Raw genomic sequence first — 26,948 nt, forward strand, 5'->3', positions numbered from 1 at the left:
GAGAAAAAGGAAAAAATAAAATCTTTAAAAACAATAAAAAAAAAAAAGACAAGAGCTCTTCTTTCAGTAGAAGCTAGTAATTTGAACCTACCCACAGGCAGTTGCTGGCAGTGGTGACTTAAACAGTTACATACATTTAATTACCCCATGTTTTGCTCTTCAAATGCCCGCATGAGGATACTTTTTGCTTTGTTATACATAGGTGTGCTAACCTCACCATTAGCTTCAACACATTCCTAAACCTACCTGTCTCTCCTCCTTACCACAGTGTAGTCAAAAAGGAAAACGTGGGTGGGCAGTAGCTATTGGGCTCTGATGTTGCCTTCCTTTAAATTTAGTAAGAAGGTCTTGGGCCACTTCAGTCTGCTTCATTATTAGAACTGGTATCCATTTACCTATGATTTGTTCCCGACAGTGATCAAATTCAGAGGCACCACACTGGATGTATGGTAAGCTGACAACTGTCAAGGCTGCTCCTATGCCATCAGCGGCCCCTTTGACACTACCGACTGTGGACTGTAAAACCGATTCAAATTATCCAGAAACCCTAAGGTTGTAATGATGTTCATTTAAGGAGAATTTTTATTCAACAATTCAAAGTGCTGGCTAGGATTTTTGTGACCAAAGCTTCCTTACCAAATTATGAAGAGATGTATATATGTATAGTCAAATTCAGGCAGAAAACATGTAAGTAATTAATCCATGTGAAGAAATATAGAAGTATATTGATTAAATTGATTTTTTAACCCATTGCAGACTATCGTTTTTCTAAGTCGGGCTTATTTTTAAAAATTATTAACATGTGTGTTTATCCACACAGTTTGCCCTGCACAGCTAAGAGCAATTCATGGATGAACATATTTTTATAGTTCAATTAACTTGCAACTCATGCACAAGAGTTAATAGATTCCTATAAATCTTCAGCTAATTTATCCTTCCTGTCATCTGAATAAATAGTATGACTCATTTCTGGAGAAATGCAGTGCCTTCTGCTCTCTGTTTCCATGTCGCCTCAGGTTATACTGCAGTGCCTGTTTGCCCCTGTCACTGGAAGGAAAAGAGATATTTGCTTTTGTATAAAGAAGAACACAGGGTCTTTCTCTTTACGTTAGATTTATTTTCCTGCTAAATGGATTATTTCGGCCAGGGTAAGTCTAGTGAGAACCAGAATAGCACTCAGTTCATTGATCTTTAGTTAGTTTAAAGAAGGAGGGAACAGAAATTCAGAAATGAAGGAGGCAATTCTCCATCCCATGCATAGAGATTCCAAGAACTGGAGGTGAAGAGGACGCAGCTGCATTTCTTAACTTTTGAATGAAAAGCAATTATGCCAACAGCCTTCATTTTAGATTGCCAGCGTGGGCCTGTGTCATACCCATCCTGACACTCCCCAACTGAAGATTTTAAAGGCCTCCTGTCTTTGTCATTGAGACACCTGTCACCAAGTGCACTGAATCAGCATCTCTAGATGCTGGGAAATACATATTCAACATGAATCTATGTAAGAGGCAACAGTAGGGAGGCTGGAATTCTTCAGAATCCTGGAAGAAGAAAAATGAAAGAAAAATTTAAGCCTAAAAAAGAAGCTGAAGTTGTGAAGAAATTTTCCACCCCATAAAATATATTTCTGATTCCATTTTGACTTGTTTGTCATTGAAAGAAGTTAACCCTCACATCAAGATAACACAGTAAATTTCTACAAAAAATGTTTTAAGTGTATTAGCAGCAAATATTACTGGAAGAAAGTCTTAGGGAAAAATACAGTTTTCTACATGAGATCTGTAAAATGAAGAGCCATTTGGGCATATTATTACAAGGAAAAATATTTCTAAAGAATTTATTTTTAAGATCGCATAATAATAAAGATGAAATAATCAACCAGCCACATATTCTATTCTTTAAGAAGCATGGTAAAGAAAAAGAAACAGTGATGTTTCAGAGTGCTGGAAAAATTTGGGTACTCTCTACATGTTAAAACTCATTTTCAAATACATTCATTATTCATTTTTACCCTCTTCATCTTTGCCCTCCTGCTTAGGATCACATCTATGAGTCAATTGCAAAAGCAGCACTCATTTACCGCTTACTCAAGTATATCAAGATATTCAATTTATGATTTCTGAATTCAAAAGGGAGACATCCCCCAGAACTCCAAGTGACACTCAAAAGAACTCAAAATTTTATAGTTCATCAGCTTAGATATCTTTCTGAAGAAAGGCTTATGATTTCTTTATACTGTATTAGCTATTTGATGGTACTTTTACAAGAATGTATTCAACATTGAAAATTAATAATTTTATATAACCAATGGGGCAACAAAATCAAAATTATTATTTAATACTAACCCTTTCAAGAAGTGCTAAATCAAACCTCCTAAAACATATGATTTTATGAATTATTAAAATTAGAAATATAGTAGTACATGTATGCTCCAATTGTAGCCTATTTTATCTTGACAAATCACGACCAGCCAAAATATCAAAAAATAAATTTTCAGTTTAAAGAATATTAAAGCAGCCACCCAAAAGGTACATATTTCCAAATATATAAATATCAGTTCTAACAAATCTTGATATCAAATGATAACAAAATTACAGTATTAGATCAGAATTCCAGATAAACCAATGAATTAGAGAAGACATGGAATCCATTTATTTATGTAGCAAAATAAAGAGGGGAAAAATTAGATGTAAAAGAATTTTTGACAGCAAGTACTTGCCAATCTGTCTTCAGGTTAAAACTAATAATATTTTATCATGTTGAATTCAATTTTCATCCATTTCCTTCTGGATATAACAACAGTCTATTTATTAACTGACTAAAACACCTGTTGGCCCTCATTTGTTCTACTTTTTCAACAGAATCTATTTAGTTGAAGATATTAATTTGATTAATGTCCAGTCACCAACCTATGAGACCATAGACCTAATGCTCTCTGATATTAAACACTCAGCTTTGCATTTCTTTTTGACTAAGCCTTTGAAACCAGCGCTTTCCAGCAAGTAGTGGAATTAGCCAAATGGAGTATTATTTTTCTCTTCCCTGTCTTATCCTAGTAGATAAAAGTTGGCACACAATAGAACATCTGTGCATCCTTCTTCTCAAGGCAACACCAAGGACATTCCGACTGCTATCTTGACTTGTATTTAATGACCAGCTGAAATACTTACAAACAATATATGTACTTCAAACAATATACTGACTGAGAATTAACCATTAAAACTTTAGCTCTCCCTGAGTAGGTAGTTAATGAATTGGAAGTCAAGAAATTACCATGCTAGGTGATAAAAACAACATAAGGCTTTCCAAAGAATCCTATAAGGTAGGCATTATAAACTCATTATCTAGGTAACAAAATTAAAGATCAGAAAATCTTCAGCAAATGCATAGCATTGGCATGATTAAAACCCAGGACAGTTGAAAACCCAGTTTTTCCACCATACTAATCATCATGTTTGCTCAATTTTTTTTTTTTTGAGGAAGATTAGCCCTGAGCCAACATCCATTACCAATCTTCCTCTTTTTGCTGAGGAAGATTGGCCCTGAGCTAACATCTGTGCCCATCTTCCTCTACTTTATATGTGGGACACAGCATGGCTTGACAAGTGGTGCATAGATCTGCACCCAGGATCCGAACCTGTGAATCCAGGGTTGCAGAAGCAGAGTGCGTGAACTTAACTGCTGTGCCACGGGGCCAGCCTCCATATTTGCTCAATTTTTAATTTTACTGTTTTGATATTAAAACAATATTCTTCTCGTATACCTTGAAAATTATCATCATAACACAAAATTGTCTTTTAAAAATAGTCTAAAATTTTATTTTTAGCTTGTGGTAGGCAAAATAATGGTACTCCCAAAGATGTCCAGATCCTAATACCCAAAACCTGTGAATTATTGCCTTACATGGCAAAAGAAACTTTGCCTTTGCAGGTGTGATTAGCTTAAGGACACTGAGATGGGAAGACTATCTTGGATTATTCAGCTCAGCCCAAGGTAATCATAAGGGTCCTTAAAAGAGGGAAACAGGAATGTCAGAGCAGGAGAGAGATTCAAAGATGCTACACTGCTGGCTTTGAAGGTGGAGGAATGGGGTCAGGAGCCGAGGAAGGTAGCCGGACTCTAGAAACTGGAAAAAGCAAGGAAACGGTTTCTTCCCTAGAGCCTCCCAGAGGAATGCAGCTCTGCTGATCCCTTTATTTTAGGCCAGTAAGATTCTTGTCAGACTTCTGACCCCCAGAACTGCCAGGTAATAAACTTGCATTGTTTTCAGTCACTACATTTTTGGTAATTTCTTACAGGAGCAATAGGAAACAAAGTGGTATACAAAGGGCCTTCAGGTGGTCTTGGCCGTGATGAAGCCACCATAAGCATCATAAGGGGCATCAACACTCACACTGAGGATAGGAGAGACCCTGAGCCATCTTGTTTGGCACTCTATGCAGCATTTATTTGCCTCTCCACTCTATGCCACAGAGGCCATTTTGTGCTGTATTATAATACCATCCCCAGGACATACTACAAATTGGAATTAGCTGTGTGTCGATTATTTAACAAAAGCTTCGGCTCTCCGTATCCGCTTAGATGCAATTAATGAGCCAAAAGAGACCAATCATCAGTTTTAACTGCTTGGCCTTCAGATCGGAGCAACTTTCTGCTTTCTTGCTTTGGAAAGGTCATCATAATTCTATTTTAAAATCCTAAAGATCACAAAACATTTAAAACGCTTCCTTGAAAATTCTGAAAGCTCCCGAGCCCAGTCAGGCCAATAAAGAATGATCATTTAATATTTGTTAAGTGCCCACAGTCTGGAAAATATCATAGCAGACAAAGAAAAAGAGACAAACACACTAAAAAATTATAAGCACTGCTTTGAAAGAAAATAACCCTCACCTGCAGGTCTTGGGAGGAGATAATGCTGGTTGATCAGAAGTAATGACCCTGTAAATTGATTACAAACAATAAGCCACGATGAAAAAGCCACAGTAATCTCTGTTCCTGGTTAAAATGGTGAGGTCTGTAATTAGACTACAGGAGTAAAAGACCTGAACTCTCCTCTGATCATTTGTAGAGAAAGATCAGTGTAACATGATATGTACTTTAGTAATAGCCTTTCAAATTTTGTGAAAATATTTTTCTCATCCTCTGTCCTTGTGGATAATCTCCGTATAATTTTGAACAAAGCATTGTGCTACATGTTATACGAGATACAATAATATTAATAATTGTATTATTATTGTTGTATTTTAATTGTAATCGTATTAATAAATGTACTAACATAAGGCCCTTCTCTCAAGGAAAGCACCATCTAGTGGAAGAGAGAAAAATGCTTACATGTGCAAAGGCTTTTAGTCCCTCACAGCACTTGGCAGAACATTGCCTGATTTTAAAAGACCTTAATACAAGACTAATTGTGTAATTACAGTACAAGGCAGAATGTGGTAAAGATTAAGTTAGAGGTACAAACAAAACATGATATATTAAAAGTTTCCCAACATCTGAAGAACTATCAGTTTGTATAATTGCCATTTGCTAAATTATAAAGCCAAGCTTGGCATTATATAACTTGCCTAAGGTCAAAAACCTTCTTAAATGGAAACAAAAGTGAAAGAATTTTTAAAAGTTAATGAACTTTTGGCTTGACTTTAAAGGAACCCCATATAGAAGTGTGACAGGAATTTACAGTCCCCCCTCCTTCGTATCAGAGGACAGTCTGAATCCCAGGAATTAATTTGAGACTCATGCCATTCCCCATCCAACAGAGAAAGCAACCATTAAAAGTTACTATGGGTCTTTGTGCCGATGCCAGACCCCAAGTGTTCCATTGTGCAGACCCACCAGCAGTGCACAGCATTGCTAATAAAAGAAATATTCTTTCCTTAATAGAGATTTAGATTATATTGTATTTAAGGGGGAAAAGTTTGTGTTTCTAAGATGAGTTTTCTTAATATTTCCTCTAATAGTGAGAACATCAGCGTGAAAGGAGAAAAGGAATATAAAATGGAAAGAGTCACTTAAACCCTATTTCATGGGCCTGGGGCCTGCGAGCCTGGGAAGTTGCAAACATACACACCCACCTAAGGGAAGCCGCCCCCCCCCCCCCCCCCAAGACTGTAGGGCTCAGGAAGGAGAGGCGGTAAGTTCACCCTGTCGGGAAGTTAGCATTTTCAAGAGGGAGATGAGGTCAAATTTCCGAAAGAGAAACTTGAGGGGCAGATAAAGAACATCAACAACAAACCTGAGGTCAGGGAAGCAGAGAGTCATCCTGGCAGTGTCCTCCTAATTAAGATGTATCTGTAAAGATTGTGGAAATAAGTAAAGGACACCTCATTGAAAATGGAGTTGGGAGGCCTGAAGAGGGGCTCTAACACACGTACCACTCCTTGCAGCCGCACAATGAGCAGGAAGAAGGAAGATAATTATTTTGACAAGGGAGAACATTAACCACGTGGGAATTTTATCTCCTGCTTTTAAGAAAAAAATGGAAGATCCCTCCCAACCCCCAGTAACAGCGCCCTGACCACCGCGTGCAGCCAAGGAGGAACGGCCACCAGCTCCAGCTCTTCTTCTTCTCCAATGAGCTGTCGTCCAAACGCAACTCTCCCCAATTTCCTTCTAAAACTTAGTAAAATCTGACCTGCTCTTTGTCTCTTCGGGCTTGCCTGTCTTTCACCACAGCTTGCATATCCTGAAGTCCGATTCCTCTGCCATTCCCAAATAAAGCCATTTGGCTGGCAAAATAACTGGCTGTTTTATTTTTAAGCTTGGTGAGTGTATGTGAACCCAGACAGCAGGTTCAAAGGGAAGTCTCAATCGACTAGATCTTTCATTTTTTCTCTTCCGTGTTGTAATTTCCGTATGAAAGTTCCCTGACTCATATGCCCGCAGTTGGGTGTATTAGTCTTCTGGAGGCTGAATGTCAGGTGTGAAAAATAGAGAAGATCGCTCCATTCATTTACTCCAAGGCCCAATCAAGGAAGAGCTGTTAGTCCCCTCAGTGATCCTTACAATACAATAGTGGTACAAGTGATAATCAATAACACCAAAAGGCAGCCCGAAGAGCATCAGCAGAGAGACCCATTACCACAGAGGAACATATGCAGAGGACGTATGAAGAGACATTTAAGCTTTAACTTCTAAATATCTAGCAGATTAGGAGAAGCACTCACTGAGAAGGAAAGAGAAGGCACTTGAAGCCTCTGGTTTATATAAATTTATATCCACAGTAGGCTAATGTTTTGAAATAGTAATCCAAAGGGATTATTTCTGTTCTCAGAAACACCTTTTACTGTGACCCTTCCCATAGTTAAAATTGGACGTGAGGCTCAGATTTATTGACTTAGAGGAGAGCCAAACTAGTAAGATAAACTCTCAAAGCCTAGATTTTTGACTGTCAAAATGGGTTATTAACATCAAAATAGAGATACTAGTTTTAAAAGCACAAACTTTTGGTTGCAAGAATCAGTTTTCTTATTGAAAGAATGTTTTTTTGGGTTCTGAATGGTTCAAAGACTAAACTTTATACCATAATGGAGGAAATAAATATTAATATGATTCAGTTTTCCTGCCCAAAAGGATATAAATTCAAACAGATTGGAAGAGAGGGAGTGGGGAGGTGAAGAAAGCAGTAGTAACGTGTGCCTTTCATGGATCTTGAGACGTCTCACCGCTAAACCAAGCCAGTAAAGTGGGGAAGTGGATTATGGTGTGCTTTCAGTAATCTCATTCTTTTTATCGTATTGCTAAGGTAAAACTATCCCTTTTGCTTCAGTTTACAATTTCTCATTCTTTGGTAATAGCATCCTTTTGATTATGCTTGCTTTCATCTCATGATCAATTTTCTGGATAGCCCATTCAATGTTCAAACACATGTGAGAGTAAGGTACGTCAATAACTAAGGGGAAAGCAGTTGCTCTGTTGTATCATAACGTCTGTACCCACATGAACACACATTTCCTGATGCTTATTTTTCACACAATATTGAGGCTATGGTGAAAACATTGCAACCCAAATGGGTTATAAAGTTATCGAGTTTCTCCATTTCTTTACTGCTTTTCTTTCTTTTAAGAACAAAAATTTTCACCTTTCAGGTTTTTGGAAACACTAAAAGAAGCAGAGCTGTCTACTCTTTCTTCTAAGTCACCCTGCTTCTTGGGAGGAATTCAAATGGAGCCAACAGGAAACACGAATGAAACTGGCTTAAACAATAAGTGAGATCCATTGGCTTTCCTGCTTGGAAGATCTAAAATATGAGGGGAGGAGGGGCGGGGAGGTGTCTCAAAAGTGATCTTATCAAGAACTCGCTTTCTTTCAGAAGACATAGTCAGGTTAGTCCCAGAAATCTTGAGCAAATCTCTTCTCGTGTTTCATTAGCACAAACTGAATCATATGCTCACTCCTATGCCTAAGGGATGGGATTATAAGAAACGGCTTATGTTTGAGGATTTGGAAAAAAAGAAGTTCTCAAAGAAGTTTGAAATGGACCAAAATTGAAGTAAAAAGAAAACCATTTATGTTTATGTCTCAGACCATAAATTAAGGAATGACGTGACAGAGGAAGGCCAACACAATTGAATTCTGCTGAGGTCAAGATAAGGACATAAAAGTGACCACTGAATTTGGTTACCATGACAAGAGCAATGTGAGTATAGAAGAGGGAAGAAAGCTTGGAGGATGCAGAAGAAATGAAAAGTTGGTTCAAAAACATATATAAACAATTATTTTGAGAAATTTTTAAATGGAAGGGAGCAGAGAAATTATATAGCAGCAGGCACAGAACATGGAATCAAAACAGATGGAGTTTTTGGTAAGGTGAGAGATAATGTATTACAAAATATACATAGGCTGTGGAGAATTATCCAATAAAGCGGAAGAAGTCAATGATACAGAAGATAAATGATATATTTGTAGAATGAAAGTTATTGAGAAGGCAATAGTCTTGGAGTGTTAGGATCCTTGTTCTGGAAAACCACACCCTTTACCACATGGTTAGTTGAAAATAACTAGATTACATTAATCTCTGTTAAATCATGATTCCTGAAATATCTGATTTTTATAATTAAATTTGTACATTTCAGTTGATGTTGAGTAGTTTTCCTCTTGCCCTATAACTGATATGAAGGATTGAAAGCTAAGAACAAAGGGGCATCAAGTACCTAAAATTCTGAACTGAAGCACAAACAATTGGGGGCCAGACACCTTGACTGTTGCCAAACTCACTTTACTACCTACACCATTAACCTGCACTACCCTATCCCTTCCCCTCAGATAAACCGAATACTAGGGAGGAGAGAGAGAGGAGAATCTCCTTGGTCTTGAGACTTTATCCTAGGGAGACAGGACTGTGGCTTCCTATACTCACAAGGGGAGCCCTACAAACAAAGAGCTCTTTACCTTCCCATTAATAGGGTAATTGCCCAAAAAAAGACCTGGTTTATACCTCGAGCCCCTTTTATTCTCAAAAGTGACCTGATTTTGACAATGCAATATTTGGCCACCCTGCCCAACAGCCAAGTGAAGATTAACTCTTTCCAGAATGATTGGCATTGCATTTCTGCATGAAAGTCAGTTTACGCCATGAGCTCACTAATCTTCTGGAGCCTATACAAGCTGGCAGAAAAGAGAACTGCACGGAAAAGACAATGTGAAGAGACAGGAACAATGGAATAGCTGGCATTTCCATGGTTTGAGGTGGTGAGAATGCAGCAGATTTCTATGAGTCAAGTAGTGAGAGAAGGTACCTATGTTTCAGTCATCTCCCTGGTCCCTCACCACACCCCTCTCTGCTGGCCACAGAGAGCAGAGAGCTGCAAACAGGGAGCTTTTGGAGGTGGAGGGAAGAAGGGAAAGGTGGTTGGAAGAATTAGAGCCAGTAAATCTCCTGCCTCTGGGATGGTGAGATGGGAAGAAATATCTCATGGCTCCCAAAGAGTCAGGCTTGTAACTGGAAGAGCAGCATTTGATTCCTGCCAGACAGAGGGAATCACAGCTGGCCATCATTATGTACATAAGCACGCACAGCAGTGAAAATGTACTAGTGAGGTTAAAAGATTATTGCCTGTTTCTGCAATGCCTTCTCCCGCCACTATCAATGAAGTAAACAGATCCAGAAAGAAGGGAAAAGGGGTGAAGTCGTGGAAATGCAATGCTCCATGGTCAGCACTGGGAGGAAAGAAGGTGATGAAATCAGAGTTTTAAAGACAACAAGGCTAGATTGCAGTTTTTAACAACAGAAAGTGACGGGACATCTATGGGATCTCCGAAGATGTCATTATGGGTCGGAAAAAGGATAATCAACGAAGCATGGTTGAAGGCGATGATGGGGGGTGGAACTATTTTGGGTTTGTATACCGCCAAGTCAAGACTGTCCAATAAATTTATTTGTTTAAAACCTTACCTTCTCTTTCACCCACCCCTCTTAGACATTTCATTATTGCAAGCCGAGTTTAGGGTTTTGGTGTGCCTGTAATCTGTTTCATAAGATCATTTTTTTAATGGTGGTTTATCTTACTCATGAGACAAAAGAGTAGTTGGTGATGAATTCTGAACTCTAAATACCTAATTTCCCTTTCTAGAGTATAATATTTTCAAACACCCAAAGCAATAATATCTCACCCAGAAGGTAGAAATACGAAAGGCTGATCCATTAGGAACCAGCCTTTCCATCTTGCCCTGCAGTGCACTAAATAAATGCAGAGGTTTCAACTCTTATCCATTTTAATTCTCAGATACAGAAGGGCAAGTCAGGGAGGTAACTAGCTTCTATAGATCTCTCTAAGAAAAACTGAAATGATCAACTTCAGGCAGCTAATCTAACACTGGATCAAAAGCCCTCAGGGAAATATTTGTGTTTTACTAGTTTACTCAGAGAAGCAGCTCTAGGGATCTGCAGATATCCTCTGTGATTTTGACTGAAGGAAACACTGATGCCAGAGCTGAAGCTGGTGATTTAATCATAGAAGCAATTCAGCCTTTAGCAATCCTATCTCCTAAGAAATCAATAGCTACACTTTCCGTTCTATTAAAGGATTTTTTTAACTTCTCCACCTGACCAAGATATTAATTTGTATATGTTCCATTGTCTGCTTTTCTGGTTGATACCTTAAGATGTTGAAAGATGAATTCAATGATTCAGTTTGAAATGCTTTCCCCAAAAGATTTCCTCTGTCATCATCATTATTTTAACTACTTATTGATTCACATACCATTTTTCAAACACTGGAGTGCTTTAAAAAATTATCTCCAATATCCAAAGATAACATTTCTGATCAGTCTTCCAAACAGAATCCCCCAATCAGTTGAAGGTGCTACAAAATAGCCTTCAGAAACAGTCATTCTGAAGAATTCTCTGTTCAGAAACAGAGATTTCCATTATTTTTTTTTTTTAATGGACCAATAAAAATCCAAAAGAAGAGCTAGAGAAATTGCAGCATCAAGGAAGATCATGGCCTATGGTAATGCCAAGGGCTTGTGAAATCTAGTACCGTCTACATTGAAGTTCTCAAAACTTCCACATGATGGAGCTCTTCACAATACACGCATATACAGAGGCTGTGGTTTTCCATCACTTAAGAAAAACATGGCTTCCTCCTCTGATTTTCTTGAATGATTTTTACCTACGTTGACATTTCATTCTACCTTGTAATAAGTGGTTAAATTAGTTTAATATTTGGATATATGTGGGTTTCATTAAATCACGGGGTATACTGAACAATAGGGGTGAACTGAAAAGAGCATTAGAAGGGGAGCCCGGAGTCATGGATTCCTTCTTGAGGACTCACCGTCTAACTACGTGTCCTTGCTCAGTCACCTAGATGTTTTTCATCTCATTCTCTCTTTTAAAAAGGTTAGATCCTAGAAATAATGACTTTCAAACTCTGAAAGTTTCATCTCTAAAATGTTAAGATTATCGGATACCCATAAATCTCATACATTGCTCTTAAAGCTAAGCATTCTCTTTGCTGTGGAAGCTTTGCAGATAGCTCAATAAATACTTGATTTCTCTCTTGTTGACAATATTTATAATTACATCTTCTAGAAAATATGTTTTATTATATTACAATCAATGTTCAAACTGATTTATTAGAGGAAATAGGCCGATGTTTATATCAATTTGGCCTCTGGACTTTGGAAATAGAGACCAACACAGTCTTACTCACAGGGTATGATAATTAGTTTACCTTTATTAAACATTATACTGAAAATAGAATGAAGATATTTCTAATTTCAGCAGGAGGACTGTTTAGTAAAACTGATCAGAGTGTGTATATTAGAGGTCTTCTAGTCCTCTAGATATTACCAGCTACCAAACAAAGACCATGTGTTCTGTTTCCATGTGTGACCTATCTTGGTAATATAGAAATGTATATCCATCCACAAAGACTTATTGAGTTCCTACTGTGTGTCGACCACTGTTCTACTTATTGAGGATATAGTAACAAAGAAAATATACCAAACAAAATCATTTTCTAAACAAGAATATATACATAGAGAGACAGACAGACAAACAGAGATAGGGAGGGAAGGAGAAGAGGAGAGGGAGATTAGAGCTAAGAAGTTGTATGTGCTTACAGTAGAAGTCTTATTAGAAGAACAATTTCTCTCCATATCCTAGTTCAACCTTGCTTTCAGTATACTTAAGAATGAAAGGAACACGTGCATTTAAAATCCAAAGGTGTGAGAACAAATACTCCAGTAGAATTACTTGTGTCTGCTTCTGCTAAACTCTTGGTACAACACACTTTAAAGGGTGCTTGGTCATCAGTTCTGAGTACAGATTGGTACTTGACATCCTTAGCACTTACTCTGATGTCATTGTGTTTGCTTATTTGTTAAAGGTCAAATAAGGTAAATCTAGAAATATGTTCTCATTTTTCAAATGCTTAGATTTTGATGATCTTTTTCCTCCATTTTTTCTAAATAATGTCTCATTTAAGTGCAAGGTTACAAAATATTTAAGTCACAGACTTTTTTCCTCATAATGTTTGAATTGTACGGTTTCATCAGTCTGCAACTTAAATCTCTGTTCTTAGTCATTTTTCCTCTTAATTTAGTCTTCCATTAGGAAGTAATAATAAATCATGGAGGCTGTTTGTAGCTGGAGAAAGAAGTAAATATTTCCTGAGCTTAAGATATTAACGGTGCCCCTCCTTGTTTCTAACTCTAAGAATATAAATTTCTATACTTTCACATATATTTTTAAACTATAACTGCTTGTGTCAGGCACTGAGCTCATTTCTGGGAATATGATGGCTGAAATATGGCCCTTGCTGAGATCACATTTAACAGGGAGAAACAAAACACGTGGGCAAAAAAAGTAGGATGCAAAGTGATTGGTTAAGCTCTGTGCCAAATAATAGAGGATCATGGCAAGGAAAAAGATTATTTATGAATAAAGGGGTTTCAAAACCTTCACAGGAAGGCATGATCTTTGCCTCTTTAAGAATAAGTAGCAGGTCACCCGGAAGGAAAGAGGTAGAGGTCAATATAAGCAAATTTATAAGGATTTTTAAACATATAGGTAATTATGAATGGTCCGATATGGTTAGAGATTAAACTTTAAGTGAACACTAAATGTAATTATTTTCACAAACAATTTTTTTAATAAATAGAGACAAGTTACTTGATGACTAATTATTCAGTGTATCACCTTTTCAGGACCTTAGTCTTATACAAAGATCTTGACTAGTTGACCATTTTTAGAAGACACCTCGACCCTGTAATGTGGTCAGTACACCTAAACATCATCTACTGGCACTACACTGCTTTCTTTTTCAAAACTCTGGATCCTTTGTCTAAACTACTGAGATTAAAAACATATTTGCCTCTACGTCAAGGTTGTCAATCGTTTTTTCTGTAAAAACTTTTATTATATTCAAATATAGAGGAAAAGTCACTTAGATCAAGACGTTTTATCAATATTTTTGGCATAAAACACTGATATTTAGGTTTATTGATCCAATTCATGTGTGTTTTCTGTTATCCAACCCCCCAAAGTTTTATATTAATTTATTTCCTTCAAAGTGCTTTGGTATTTTCTGCCACTTTCTCAGGGAAGTAAAAAGAAAGGAGAAGGCAACATGAGGGAGAGAATTGAAAACAAGGTCTTATGATGGAAAAGAAGAGGTTTTATTTCTATGTTTAATAGATCTCTAAAGTTTCCAAAAAATTCCCACAATCTATCTCCTAAGACAGATCAAGGAGGCATTATAAGAAACCTATAGCAGAAAGAAAATGTCAAGGAAACATCACAGACATAAAACAGATTTTTTCCATGAACAAATCGTTGCTAGGACATATTTTCTATAAATGTCCAGCACCTGCCTTGTACAGGTGCTCTTGACAAATACTTCAGGCACAGAAATTCTAGAATGTTAAAAATCTGATTTTTTATATCTTTTCATACAAGTGAATTCTAAGTTCAAGTTAAAACACTAATAAAATATATATCCTTAATTTTTGCTTTTGTCATTTGAAAATGGGGACTTTAAATGTTAATACAAATGGTTTTATAAATAGGCAATGCTTTGGAAACCACAAATTCTAAAGTTTCTAATGCAAAAGATGTCAGCACTCAAAGATTCTAAAATACGTCATTTACTCTTATTTCTGTTATATGGCTTTATGATACTCGTTTTAAGTAGCTAGAGACTGTTACTCTAAATTGAGTTTCTCAGAAAGAGATTTTTTAGCCATAATAACAACAAAGTTATTGCTAAACAGAAAGGATTTATTTGCCAAGTTTGCTTGCAAAAGTCAATCATGCCTGCAGAGGAACTTGATTAATGGTGCATAATCTACAGATGTTATGGAAGCATTGTAAGTGAGAATGTTAATTATCTAACTTTTTAGAAGAAAGATAAGAGTTTAACCTTTAGAAAAAGAAAGACAGGACTAAATAACTCATGGGAATTAATAATGGGATAGTGAGCTTTTTATATTCACAATGGCAACTGAAATCCATCCCAGGTGACAACTGACAGTGAGACATGAACATCAGTTTTTACCAAGGCTGACACATGAAGTGCTGGCAGCCCCTTCCGCTTCACCCTGAATAAGAGTCTATATCTCTAAAGCACTCGAAAATACCAGTGTGTGCACCAGAGATTTATTGCTATAGGTTACTCGAAGACAACTGAAACTCTAATAAACACTCAAGAATTACCCAGCTACCAAGCTCTAACTTTTCACGCTATTCTGTACTACAGCTGTTTATGACGAATCACAGCTTACCCATGATCTAATGTATGTTATTTGATAGCTACTTTCTCTGTTTGCTTGTTCCTTGTTTGGGGAGGGTAAACACTGATCTTTTTTTAAGTAAAAGCTCATTGAAATGTTTATGTGTACCGATGCTCAGATTCTCCTTTCTGCCTGAAGTCAAAGTCAATATAAAACAAAGAACTGCAGAAGTCATTTAGCTTAATCATGTGAATGATGAAAGGCAAGAAAGATTTTACCAATATATAACATTTCTTATGAAACCTAGACACGTTAGGTGACAGCCCTTTTGAATTGCAATGCAAGGCCGGCAACATTAGACATTCAGACAACAGGCTGCTAAAAATGCTTCCTCAGTGTTCTTTAAGGGGACCGTCATCTTCTTCTGCTGGTTTGAATTTTGGTGTTCTTCAGACATTTTTGCCCTCAACCTTTTTCTCTCTTGCTCCGTATGTTACCAAGGTAATCCGATTCTTGCCAAGCTTTCGACTACCACAGACACGCTGATGCCTTCCAAGCTAACAGCTCCAGATGAGCTTTCTCAGTTGCATTCCAGGAGAGCATATCCAATTGCATACCGTACACTGCAGGTGTGCATCCCACGCTACAAAACTATACCTCACATAAATGAGCTTTCTTTATATTTCAAGAATTGAACTTCATTTGTATTTGAGAACCCATTTCACCCAATAATGAAAACTTCATTTCAATCAGTTGAAGGAGCAATCTGCCTTCTCCCTCGACTTGCTCTTCAATTCTGAGGACATTGCGGGGTTTGAGAACAATCTGTTTACATATGCACTTTGCCATTTGCTGAGATGTCCCTGTTCCCAGTTTGGGCTTTACTCATCAACCCACAGAAATCTGGGCCACAATCTCCTCTTTCCTGACTTCATTGAATTCAGCCCACTTTCAGCCATGGATGAGCCATTCTAGGGCACATGGAAAATATTCACTTGATCCCAAATCACTCAGGGTTGTGGGCATGTCTGCACAGCCATCTCCAGCCAGTCTATCTAGACACACCAGGAGAAGATTTTTTCTGCTCCTGCCCTTGCTTGTTGTGAGAGAATGCTGTAATTTGCCAAATCATGTCTCTGGAGTTGAGGAAGAGAGGTCCCTTTCTGGAGCCCATAACATTTTCTCTAGCCTAGGAAGGGGAAGACATTTGCAGAAAAGGAATATTTTTATCTGTTTTCAAAATTCTTTTTTTCTTCAAAATTTTTCTTTATGGGAAGGCCTAGGCTTATGGAAGTTAAACCTAAGAATTAACTCTTTTGCTGTGCTTCATATTGATCATCTCTTCTCTTGTGGCAGCGTAGACAGAATACCCTAGCTGCCTGGGCCAGGGGAATACCAACTGAATCCAAGAGAAGGGATTAAAACATCATTTACATCTCAATATGTTATCCCACCTCATCATTCTCTTCGTATATATCTTCCACAAATGGTATATACTCAATAAATCTAAAAGTCATAACCATCCACCCAAGTCTACCCACTTCCTGTGTGCATATCTCAGTAAATGGCATGGTTATCAATCTAGTAACCCCCTAAAAAAGCACCTATGCTATCCAAGAGTCCACTGTATCCCTCAGTGTCTAGGTGGTAACACTGTCCTATTAATTCAAATGTTATACTAGCTCTCAAATCAATTCCTTCTGGATAGAGTATTAGTTTATGCCCTCATCATTTTCTGCCTAGACTATTGCAATAGCTCCAAACTGATCTAACCTCCCACCCCAGATTTGTTCTCAACAACACTGAAAAAAAATCTTCTCTAAAATATTATACCAAACAATGGTAAATATTTACTCTTTGTCTGAAACTTCACTCTCCTCTGTCTCCATCTAGTTAATCCCTACCTGTCTCATAAGAATCATCAAGCCTTGTGACTCTGAGAAGCTTTGCCGGATTTACCATCACCCCCACCCCCTTGCCCTTCTTCAAATACTCCGTGATGTAATTTTTGGTTATTTGTCTCTCTGTCAACACTTTAATGTGACAAGTAAGGCATAGACCATATGAAAATGAGTGTGTTTGTATTCTAAGTGCCTAACACAGTGCTGAGAATACAGTACATTAGAAGCATCAAACTGAAGTGATATCCGACCTCCCCAGTCAATGGGACTTGCCTGGTGGTTCTAAATCTCACTCCTCTTGCTCCATCCCCAAATTCAGTTCTTCCTCAAAGCCTTGGTCTTGTGACTGTGAGTGTTCTTATCCTGCGGAACATCTCGTATGACTCCTCGTTTTATTCCTCTGGATGGAGGCATGTAAAAGTAATCAAAATTTGTAAAGAAAAGGCATTTATCAATGCTATAGAAAACAAAAATGTTTGCAGGAAAATAATTAAGTATCCCCTATGGATTAGTAGTGAACAGCATTTACATAGTCATGATGATGTAAACATGGTATGTTAATCATCCAAAATGACAGTAAAACTACCAGGGATAGAAAAGTGTGTGGGGAAGCAAGCAGCTGAAAGTCAAAAGATAGTGTCTAAAAGTGAAAAGTCAGGAAGGAGAATATAAGCACATTATTTGGAAATATGGAGGAATGTACAGGGCTGTGGAGGAACAGAGGAAGGGCCTCGAACAATCTGGTGGGAATCTAGAGAGTCTAATGGTTTTTCAGCAGACATTCAACAATTCTGCTTCACCAACCCTCACTTCCACTTCTGCATGTCTCCAGTGCTAGCCAACTCCTGAGCCTTTTAGTAATTCTCTAATTAAATCGAATTGATCGTCAGCCCTCCCACTGTGTAGGATTCAGCTTCCTTGGTTCTGCTTTGTCTGTTACCACTTGTCCTGCTGGTTTCCAGCCTCAAAAACTTTTTCTGCTGGATCTGCTATTGCCTCCTCTGCAATTTCCTTTGTCCTAGTTGGTTTATGCCTTTATATATAGATTTACTAAACTTTTAGTGGGAGTTTCAGATAGAGAAAAGCTAACTATTTATATTCAGACTGGCTTTTTTTCCTATGATTTTTCTCTTCACTTTCAAAAGTTCTCCTGTCACTCTTATTCACAAAACATTTTCATTCAGGTAATTAAATTGTCCAGTACATGTAATAGCAAAACTCAGGAATTCATTTACGTTTGAAGTCATCCGCTAGCTCCTCTCTGGCAGTCTTCATGCTGGACTTCACAGTGAGTGACACAGCGTGGGTGACTTTTTCTTTACTTTCTCCTCCTCTCCCCCTGCCATCCACCACCAGCTCTTGTAGGCACTGAGAAGAGGAAGAGAGAGAAATAGGTAAAGAGTAGGAAAGATCTTACTTTACGGGTTACTGGCACTTCAGCAATCTGGAGTTGGTGCTCTCTAGACTTGTGCATTCAAAGATGAATCTTTCCTTTGTAGATTCTTTGGAAAACACTACCCCACTCCTTATCCATACACCCTGGGAGCTTCCAAATGTAGCTCGCCTGACATGACAATGACTCTCCTTCGTTGTGTTGCTTGCATCTCTCTCCTCAAACTCTGGCAAGCCACCCTGCTCAAGCTCTCCATCCAGGACCCACAGTCCTCCCAATCAAACATTCTAGCACAAAGCTCTCTCTCAAACCCACTTTCAGTCCATAGATTCCTTTGACTTAATAAACACTTGGAGTGAGTGACTTCCAGTGCATCACGCCTCTTCACTGTCCGTCAGAGCAACTACCCAGCCACAGCCTTTCCCTTTAGGACTTTCTGGGAATTGACCTGGCATCATCCTTTGTGCCTAAAGATGCAGGCAATCCAAATGGCGCTCTCCAAGGTGTTTCACTGAAGCTCCTCAGAGTCAGCACGAAGTGAAAGAACAGCATTTTATTCCCTTCTCCCATGGGTGGAGGGAATACAACTGGAATGCAATAAATTTCTCCAAAGAAATATTTTTCTTTATTTCTTCAGTCCTGACACTTTATTCCCTCAAGTGAGTTTTAGGCTAAAAGTTATAAAACCTGCTTGGGCATCTCCTCAGCAAGTAATGAGTAAGTGGTCCAGAACCTCACTTTGGAATGGTTTGCCTCCTCTCGTTTCTTTCTCTTCATCTTGGGGCTTCAGTCAAATACAAGACACAGAGAGTCACATTTTTACATCTTCCTATCCTCAACAAATTACCTAATCGCCATAAAGTGAAAAGCTTACCACAATGACCTATGCAAATCCTCTTATCTACAAACAACCAAGAGTTTTATACACAGACTCTGTAGAAACGCTAGTGTTACATTTGCTTGCATGACAGGCAGAAAAGCAAGAAAGTATGGAAAATAGCTTATTTAGATATGTAGATTTGGTCTTCATTTAAATCTTCAATACTTACTTAATAAAACTGGGATTTTAAGGTCCATTAATCAGGATCTAAACATGAAAACAGGAAACCACTTCAAGTATTTGCATCAAGAGAAATTTAATCAGAAATTACTGACAGGTGATGAAAAAGCTGAGAACCCAAATAGGAGAGAGCGAGGCAAGCCAGGAACAAGCAAAAGCAGGAATCCACTATCAGCTCTGAACCAAAGAGAAAAAGCAAGAAGGTAGTGTTACCAGAGGCCAGATTGGAGCCACATGGGCCTTTCCAAGAGCCATGGAGAATACACAGCCACAGCCAAGAAAGCCACCCAAGATCTGGGCGGGGAGGGAATTGGCCTGGCTTCTCCCTGCCTCCTGCCTTCCAGTCTCCTGTCATGGTTCACACTGACCTCACACATGTCAGGATGCAAGGACCATCCCTCCTGTGATACAGCGCAATGAATCTGAGGGCCAATGGGCCCAGGACAGGCACATCAGGAAGGTAGGGTCTTCTCAAAAGAGTAGCAAGTGAATGCATGTCCATTTTATCATTATTCTTTAAACTATATACATTTTTATTTTATGTGCAATACACTTTGCAATAAATTTTTAAACTTCTTTTCTCCTAGCATGTGGAGAAATGTTTTGCTTAGTAGATTGTATCAGTAATTTCGGTGCATGGCAGAAATGTGAGCTTTCCAGATTGAATACTTTTTTAATGCAAGATCTTTAAAAATTCCAGTCAGTGTCCATGTTAGTAAAATGGACATCATAATACCTACTTTGCAGAGTTATTTCAAGTTCCAAGGGAGACAGTACTCACGAGAGGCCTAACACTGCCTGGAACGAGGCAGGACCTCAGCGAAAGTGAATGGCGAACGCCTTTCCTAATAGAGCCGTGAAAAAGCGAGTAAGGCTTTTTCTGATTTCAGGACTTGACCAGAAAAGAATAAATAACCATAAATTCTCTTTCATATTCCTAGGGAAGGTAATTAACATGCTTCCATGAATTTTTAGTATTGTATTCATGCTTTGCTACTGGCATATTCAAAAGCAGAAGCCAACACTAAGAATTATTGCAGAAAAAGATGCTGCTGTTACAGTACCCATTGTTCCAAGGGGTTGAAAGAAAAAGCATGCTAAGTATACAAGGCAGATTGGCCACCCCTCCTGAAAGAAAAGATTTAAAATGGAGCAAAAGAGATTTAAAATCACTCCCCATAAACAATGGCAGGATTGTGCAGTTTACTGAGGACTGAAATAACCCCACAGCAGTGCAGTGAATTTTCATTGATGTATAAGTGGTCGCCTATTATTTGCAACAATGAAGAGGACTAATTTAACTCTAGAATGTAGCCGGGGAGGCAAGGCTGGCTTAATAGGTTCATTCTCTGCAGGAATGCATATGAGCGAGTAGGGGAAATAAGGAGAGTCGCGGGGTGGGGAAGAGAAGGCAGAACGAGATGACTGCAAACAGCACGGCATCTTTGCTTAGAAGTCTGTCACACAATGTGCCAAGGAGCTGTTTCAGTGCCCTACTGTGTGAGTCAAGAAATGTGCCTTTAACTTGACAAAGTACAAAAGGTAAAGACTGGGAAGCTGACAGACCTCAGGGATCTCCGTTACTGGCTGTTACCTTCAGAGTGTCATTGGCAGAAGATGAAAGCAGGCCCTGGCACACACAGCTGCAGGTGCACAGCTCTAACCGGGGTCCAAGCAGCAGGGGAAGGAAAGGTGTGCCCTTCAATGGAACCCAATTTGTTAAAGGAAACTGCACATTCTGGAAAACTATTTACCCTGATTTGGAAATTAGTGGTTGCCTTAGCAACGCCTGAATGCCATGAGGCTCAAACACAGTGCTCATTTCAATTCATGGACACCTTCACGGGGGAGGAATGCAAACAGTGACTTGAGCATCCCACTGGCATGAATCTCATAGAAAATGAGATTCCTTCTGCCTGTAAAAATATCCTCGTTTATCAATAACTTCTATATACCAGGTGATATGCAGTCAGCTTCACATTTGATCTCATTTGATGGTTTCTGCAAGCCTGCAAGATTGTCAATATTATTCCCATTTTACAGATGAAAAATGAGCTGTAGAGAGGCTACGTAACTTTCTCAAGGTCACTCAGTGGTGGTTTGAGGATTTTAACTCAGATTTGACTGACTCTAAAATTTCCTGTTCTTTTAGCATTTCTAACTTTGTTAAGAATAATACAAATTTTTTTTAAAACTGCAAAGTACCTTAGGGATTATCCCTCACAATGTCCTTATTTAAAACATAAGGAACTAGAGACACAAGAAGGTCAAGAGATTTACTCAAGGACCCATGGCCAATAACAGCAGAGTTGAGAACAGAATTCAGGTTTCAGACTGTATTTGGGCACTCATTTATTGAAGACCCCCTCTGAGTCATCTAAAGTGCGATGTTCTCAATGTTGGACGGTATTTCGTTCATTTTTGCACAACTTTTTCTATATACAGGCAAAACCAAAGTAGAAATATAAACTGGGAGGATTCCCATATTGTGTTGAGACAGCACAGTAAGAGTTTAACATTTTAAACCCAAAACATTAAAGGTGACTGATTTACACAGGCCCTTCCAAGCTGTGCACATGCACAGCTGCTCATGTCATAAAGGGCCCTCACTCAATTTTCTTTCTATAGTGCAAGGACTCACATTTGTGAGGTGTCCCATCTGTGTCTGCAGGAGTCACCCTGAAGTTGACAGGAATATGAGTCAAATGGCAGATTCGCTTTGCCCCTGCGTTTTCACAGAAGGTAAGGACTAGTCCAAACAAAATTGAACGGCGTGGGTTATCTATAATGCTGCTTACTGAGCTGTGTTCTGTGCCACTGCCTCTCTTCTGTGGGCTGACACTCCTTTCCCCAAAACACCAGACTCCCAGTGCCACCATCCCATCAGTCTTGCCATACTGTCATCTAGCTATCCAAAGTCCCCTGCTTTAAAATCCCATTAAGACCTGGCCTCCTCCACAGTAACCTTATGCTCCAAAATTGCCTTTCATTCTCCCTCTTCCTATTCTTATCATAATTACCACTTCCTTAATGATTCTGGCAAGTTGTTCAAAAAGGATATTTCTAGTTAACTCTGAAAGAAAACAATGGAAGCAATCTTTACATAAAATTCCTTGTGTATTATGTAGCAAATGTGTTGTTTCCCTGATCCGCCATCTTCCTGGGAAGCCTTTGTGCCTTGCCGTATGTGTCAGTTTGCTTTGATTTTTTGCAAATATTAGAATCCAGTGCTGGTTTCAGGCTTGCAGGACGTTGTTAGGTGGTCAACAAAGGTATGAGATGCAGAGCCCCAAAGTGGAGGAATGTGTCTGAAGGCAGAAAACTCTGGAAGGATGACTTTGAAGTGAAAGAAACTGATTACTATTCACAAAGTCATTGAATTGGTTAAGACTCAGTGATCCATCCATGAGACACTTATTACATGCTTACTGTGTGCCAAACACTGGACTAGGTACAGGAAATTTAATGGAAAAAATGAATAAAGAATGGTATTAACCTTCAGGAAATCTATAATGCAGGTGGAGAGAGAACACATATGTTCGTTACAATTCTTTCAAATAGGTGTTTTGATGAGAGGGCAATTTGGGCAAAAGATGGGCTTAGAGATGGAACAATCTAAACTTGTACATTGCCTCTGCCACTTACTAGCTGTGAGGGCACTAGCAAGTCAGTTAACCTCCCTGGGTTTCAATTTCTTTATCTTAAAACTTCAGAAAATGTATGTATACTTTGCAGGATTGTTTAGAGAAAGCACACATAAAGCACCTATCCTGGTTCCGGTATGCATGGAATAGGCAACTATTATCATGATTTTGTGTGTGTGTGTGAGGAGGATTGGCCCTGAGCTAACATCAGTGCCCGTCTTCCTCTATTTTACGTGGGATGGCACCACAGCGTGGCTTGATGAGCGGTGTGAGATGCGCACCTGGGATCCGAACCTGCGAACCTAGGGCTGCCGAAGCAGAGCATGCGAACTTAACTGCTGTGCCACCAGGCTGGACCCCATTATTTTTAGGATTACAGTCATGCACCACATAATGACACTTTGGTCAACGACAGACCGTATATATGACAGTGTTCCCAAAAGATTACCACATAGCCTAGGTGTGTAGTAGGCTATACCATCTAGGTTTGTGTAAGTGCACTCTGTGATGTTCACACAAGAAATCACTAAACGCCGCGTCTCTCCCAACCTATCCCTGTCATTGAGTGACACATGACTGTATAATGGGAGAGACAAGCCCCCATTGTTTTACACATAGACACACAAATATCTCAGAATTCATGAATCCAGAGAGGTTTAAGTCAGAAATGACTTAAAATGACAGGTATAAATTTGGTGAAAGAATGGAGAGAAGAGAGTGAGGGTTCTACGGGCTACATATTCAAAGGCACAGAGAAACACGAGAGTTTAGCGACTGCTGGTGGGTCTGGGCGGCTGCAGCAGAGGATCAGGAAACTAACAGGTGTGGCTGGAGACCAGACAGCAGAGGGACTTCATCTCCATAGGAACTGTATGTCCCCATTTGCCTAAGTTATGCCTATTGCCCCAAAGTAGCTAGTAACAGTGCATACCATCACTCTCAAGCTTAGACGATAAATCGTATGGTCACCCTCCTTACATTCCATGGTGAGAAATTTTGGTCTAACTTGAAAGTTATGAAGGGTACCTAAAGAAAGCTAGCCTGGGAAATGGCATGATCATCCTGGTTTTAAAAAGCGCATTCTGGCAACTCTGTTAGCAATGGTGGAGGACGGGTCAGAGAGGGCAACCTGGAGGTAGGTAGGATGTGGGATCAAGTCAGTCTAAACTGCACCTCCAGTTATCTTGTCTGGATTACAATCAAGCTAATGTATCTCTTCCATCTGTTTATCACTTAGTCTGGCAAACACTGTTCTAAATGTTTATGTGTGTTATCTCATTTAAACCTCACCACACCATCGCAAGATGGATATTGTCATTATTATTATCTCTCTTTTTATTTGAGGAAACTGAGACCTAGAGAAGTTAAATTATTTACTAAATATCAGAAGGATTCAAATTCAAACCCACAGAATCCACCACTAGAGCCCATGTTTGACAGCACTGAATTACACTGTGATTACATAGGACCCAACCAATAATGACTGATGTCAGGATCCCCAGCCAGTACTTGCCTAAGTAAATATGAAGTCCAGTCTTCCTTCAAGTTCTCCCTGCCTTTATTGTGCTCTAAATCTCCAAAGCATTATTATTCATTGGTTTTTTGCTCACCCATCAAATTGGAACTCAGATACATCACCTTGACCTGCAACAGACCAGAGATGTTGTCCTGGATTCAGGCTGCTCTCTTCTACTATTTCTATGCTGTCAAGACCACCACAGAAAAGCCAAGGTTTAAGGTTTCCATTTGTAACACAGGGGTGTCATTGGAAAATAAGATAATTACTTCTAAAAAGAGCATTTTGAAAACTTTTGCATATCTAAAAATAAGACACAATTGTCCACAACCCCCACTCAGATGCAAGAGAAAAACTCCTTCCTACATTTTCCCAGTCTCTATTCTTACTATTCCAAAATTAATCTCCCCAAGATAATTAAAGGATAATATTTATCACCTTTGTGAAAAATGCATCCTTACTATTATAAAACAGGGTGGCATTGGTATATTTCCAAAGTCTAGGCTATACAGTCTTATTCATGGTCACTTGAATACATGGGGAAGGAATACTGCTGCTGGCATTGGAAATGAGATGACTAATCCGTGATATTTAGGAAATAGAATTAAGAAGACTAAGAACTGATTGCGTGTAAGAGGTCAGTGAAAGGGAAAAATCAAGAATGATTCTTCAGTGAATGAGTGAATGAGTGATTAAATAATGATTTCATGAAATTACCTAGGGAAAGTAGTCAGAGAAACTGCTTAAAGGGTTGGACAGGTGATAATGAATTCAGTAAATATTTACTGGTATGAATGGATAGATGAATGAATGTAAGAATTAAAGATAACATCACTGAATTGAAAAGATGATGGAGAAGTTAATTTAAAATGGAACTAGTTCAACCAATTGTTTCAAGGTTACCTGATAAATTTGAAGAAAAAAAATAATTTGGGTGTCTTCCATTAGCTGAGCAATGGGTAGACAAATGGGAAGTGTAAATATATGTGCATGTGAATGTAGAAACATACACATCATTCTAAAACTGTCTGAAAAATTATTACAGTGAACTTTTAGAATATCTGCATGATTCTGTTTCATGTAATGATCTATTATTGTAATTTTAATCAATTAAAAGATTGGTTATTAGGTTTTCTTTTTAATACCCTGTCTGATATTGTGTTAGAAAAAGAGTTCTAATCTGTAAGCTTGATCTATACTATCTTTGGCTCAACTGCACAAGATGTTTTTTATTTATTAACTATTGAAGACTATTTGAAATATTGGCTAAAATTGTCATAAAACTTTTTCTATTTTGATTGGATTTTTCCTGTATTCCAAAAGATAAGTAGATCCTTGATTTAGATGATAAAGATAATTTGCCAGGTTACTTCTAAAATATCCCCTAATTTTTATTTCCCTGGACATCTTTCCATAGCCAATGGTAACATTCTTGCTGACATATTCATATCGTCTATCTCCATCCCAAAGGTGATGAGAAGATCTGACAGATAGAGACACATCAGCAGCCATGCCAACTGGCTGCCAACTTGGACATATGTACAGAGCAGAGAGTGTGCTAAAGTTCCTTATGCAAAGAGCCAAGAGCCCACTGACATTCACCAATGACTGAAGAACGTGTCAATATCGCTACAGCATAGTCAAGTTTGGAGTGAGCCATGTTAAAGGTTCTGGAAAGGAGAAGATGACCACCTGCGTAGGGCACCACTCTGCCATGTATATGTGCCTCATTTGGCATCCACTTTGCATGTCTGCTGCTGGGCTTCCATCTGTCCAATCTCAATGTAGTGTCAGAGATAAAAACTGAAGACTCCATGGCTTCAAACTGCATTTTTCTGCTGGCTGCCTGATGGCTGTCTGGGGACATAAAATTTAGAAGGCAATCCTTGCCAACTGACCCTCTTGTATGATATGTATGTTTTAATTTTAACTCTGCAGAATGTCTATTTAATCTAATCAATCCATAACTTCAGAAAGAGCTTTGCAAATTTAAAGATACAAAAGTAGAAGAAGATAGTTCATCATCTTATCATAGAGCCAGATCACATGTAACTTTGAGTTAAAACTTGAAATATTTTCCCTTTTAGCTATTGAATGTGTACCTGGAAAAATATAGTATTAACTGGAATGAAATTTATCTTGTAGTATATGCCTAAATTATAATTGAATCACAACATCTAATCTTTTTCAGAATAAATTAACCTAAGACTTTGAAAATATTTTCCAAATTTATTTATTTAATAAAATGAAATTATTA

The 26,948-nt window shown here is 38.4% G+C and overlaps 2 long non-coding RNA genes across 5 annotated transcripts in view; one reads left to right on the forward strand and one right to left on the reverse strand.

Moving 5' to 3' along the window:
• Positions 1 to 1,094: 1,094 nt before the first annotated feature.
• The window catches only part of LOC102147372 (uncharacterized), a 122,131-nt gene continuing 96,277 nt past the window's right edge, over positions 1,095 to 26,948 (reverse strand). For 2 of the 3 annotated variants that reach the window (XR_002804146.2, XR_011432924.1), the window contains exons 5-8: positions 18,314 to 18,446; positions 17,352 to 17,478; positions 4,891 to 4,938; positions 1,095 to 1,541 (exon numbers count right to left, since the gene is read on the reverse strand). This is a non-coding gene — a long non-coding RNA (uncharacterized lncRNA). The remainder of the gene's footprint in view (positions 1,542 to 4,890; positions 4,939 to 17,351; positions 17,479 to 18,313; positions 18,447 to 26,948) is intronic. The other variant, XR_011432925.1, reaches the window with a different exon arrangement.
• LOC138920918 (uncharacterized) lies at positions 22,165 to 26,588 on the forward strand. Of its 2 annotated transcripts, none has more exons than XR_011432926.1 (2): positions 22,165 to 22,273; positions 26,109 to 26,588. It is a non-coding gene; the product is annotated as an uncharacterized lncRNA (long non-coding RNA). The 2 variants fall into 2 exon arrangements; XR_011432927.1 differs by having other exon boundaries at positions 22,179 to 22,273; positions 26,162 to 26,588.

The sequence above is a fragment of the Equus caballus genome, chromosome 26 (genome assembly GCF_041296265.1).
Source record: "Equus caballus isolate H_3958 breed thoroughbred chromosome 26, TB-T2T, whole genome shotgun sequence".
NCBI classification, from domain to species: Eukaryota; Metazoa; Chordata; class Mammalia; order Perissodactyla; family Equidae; genus Equus; species Equus caballus.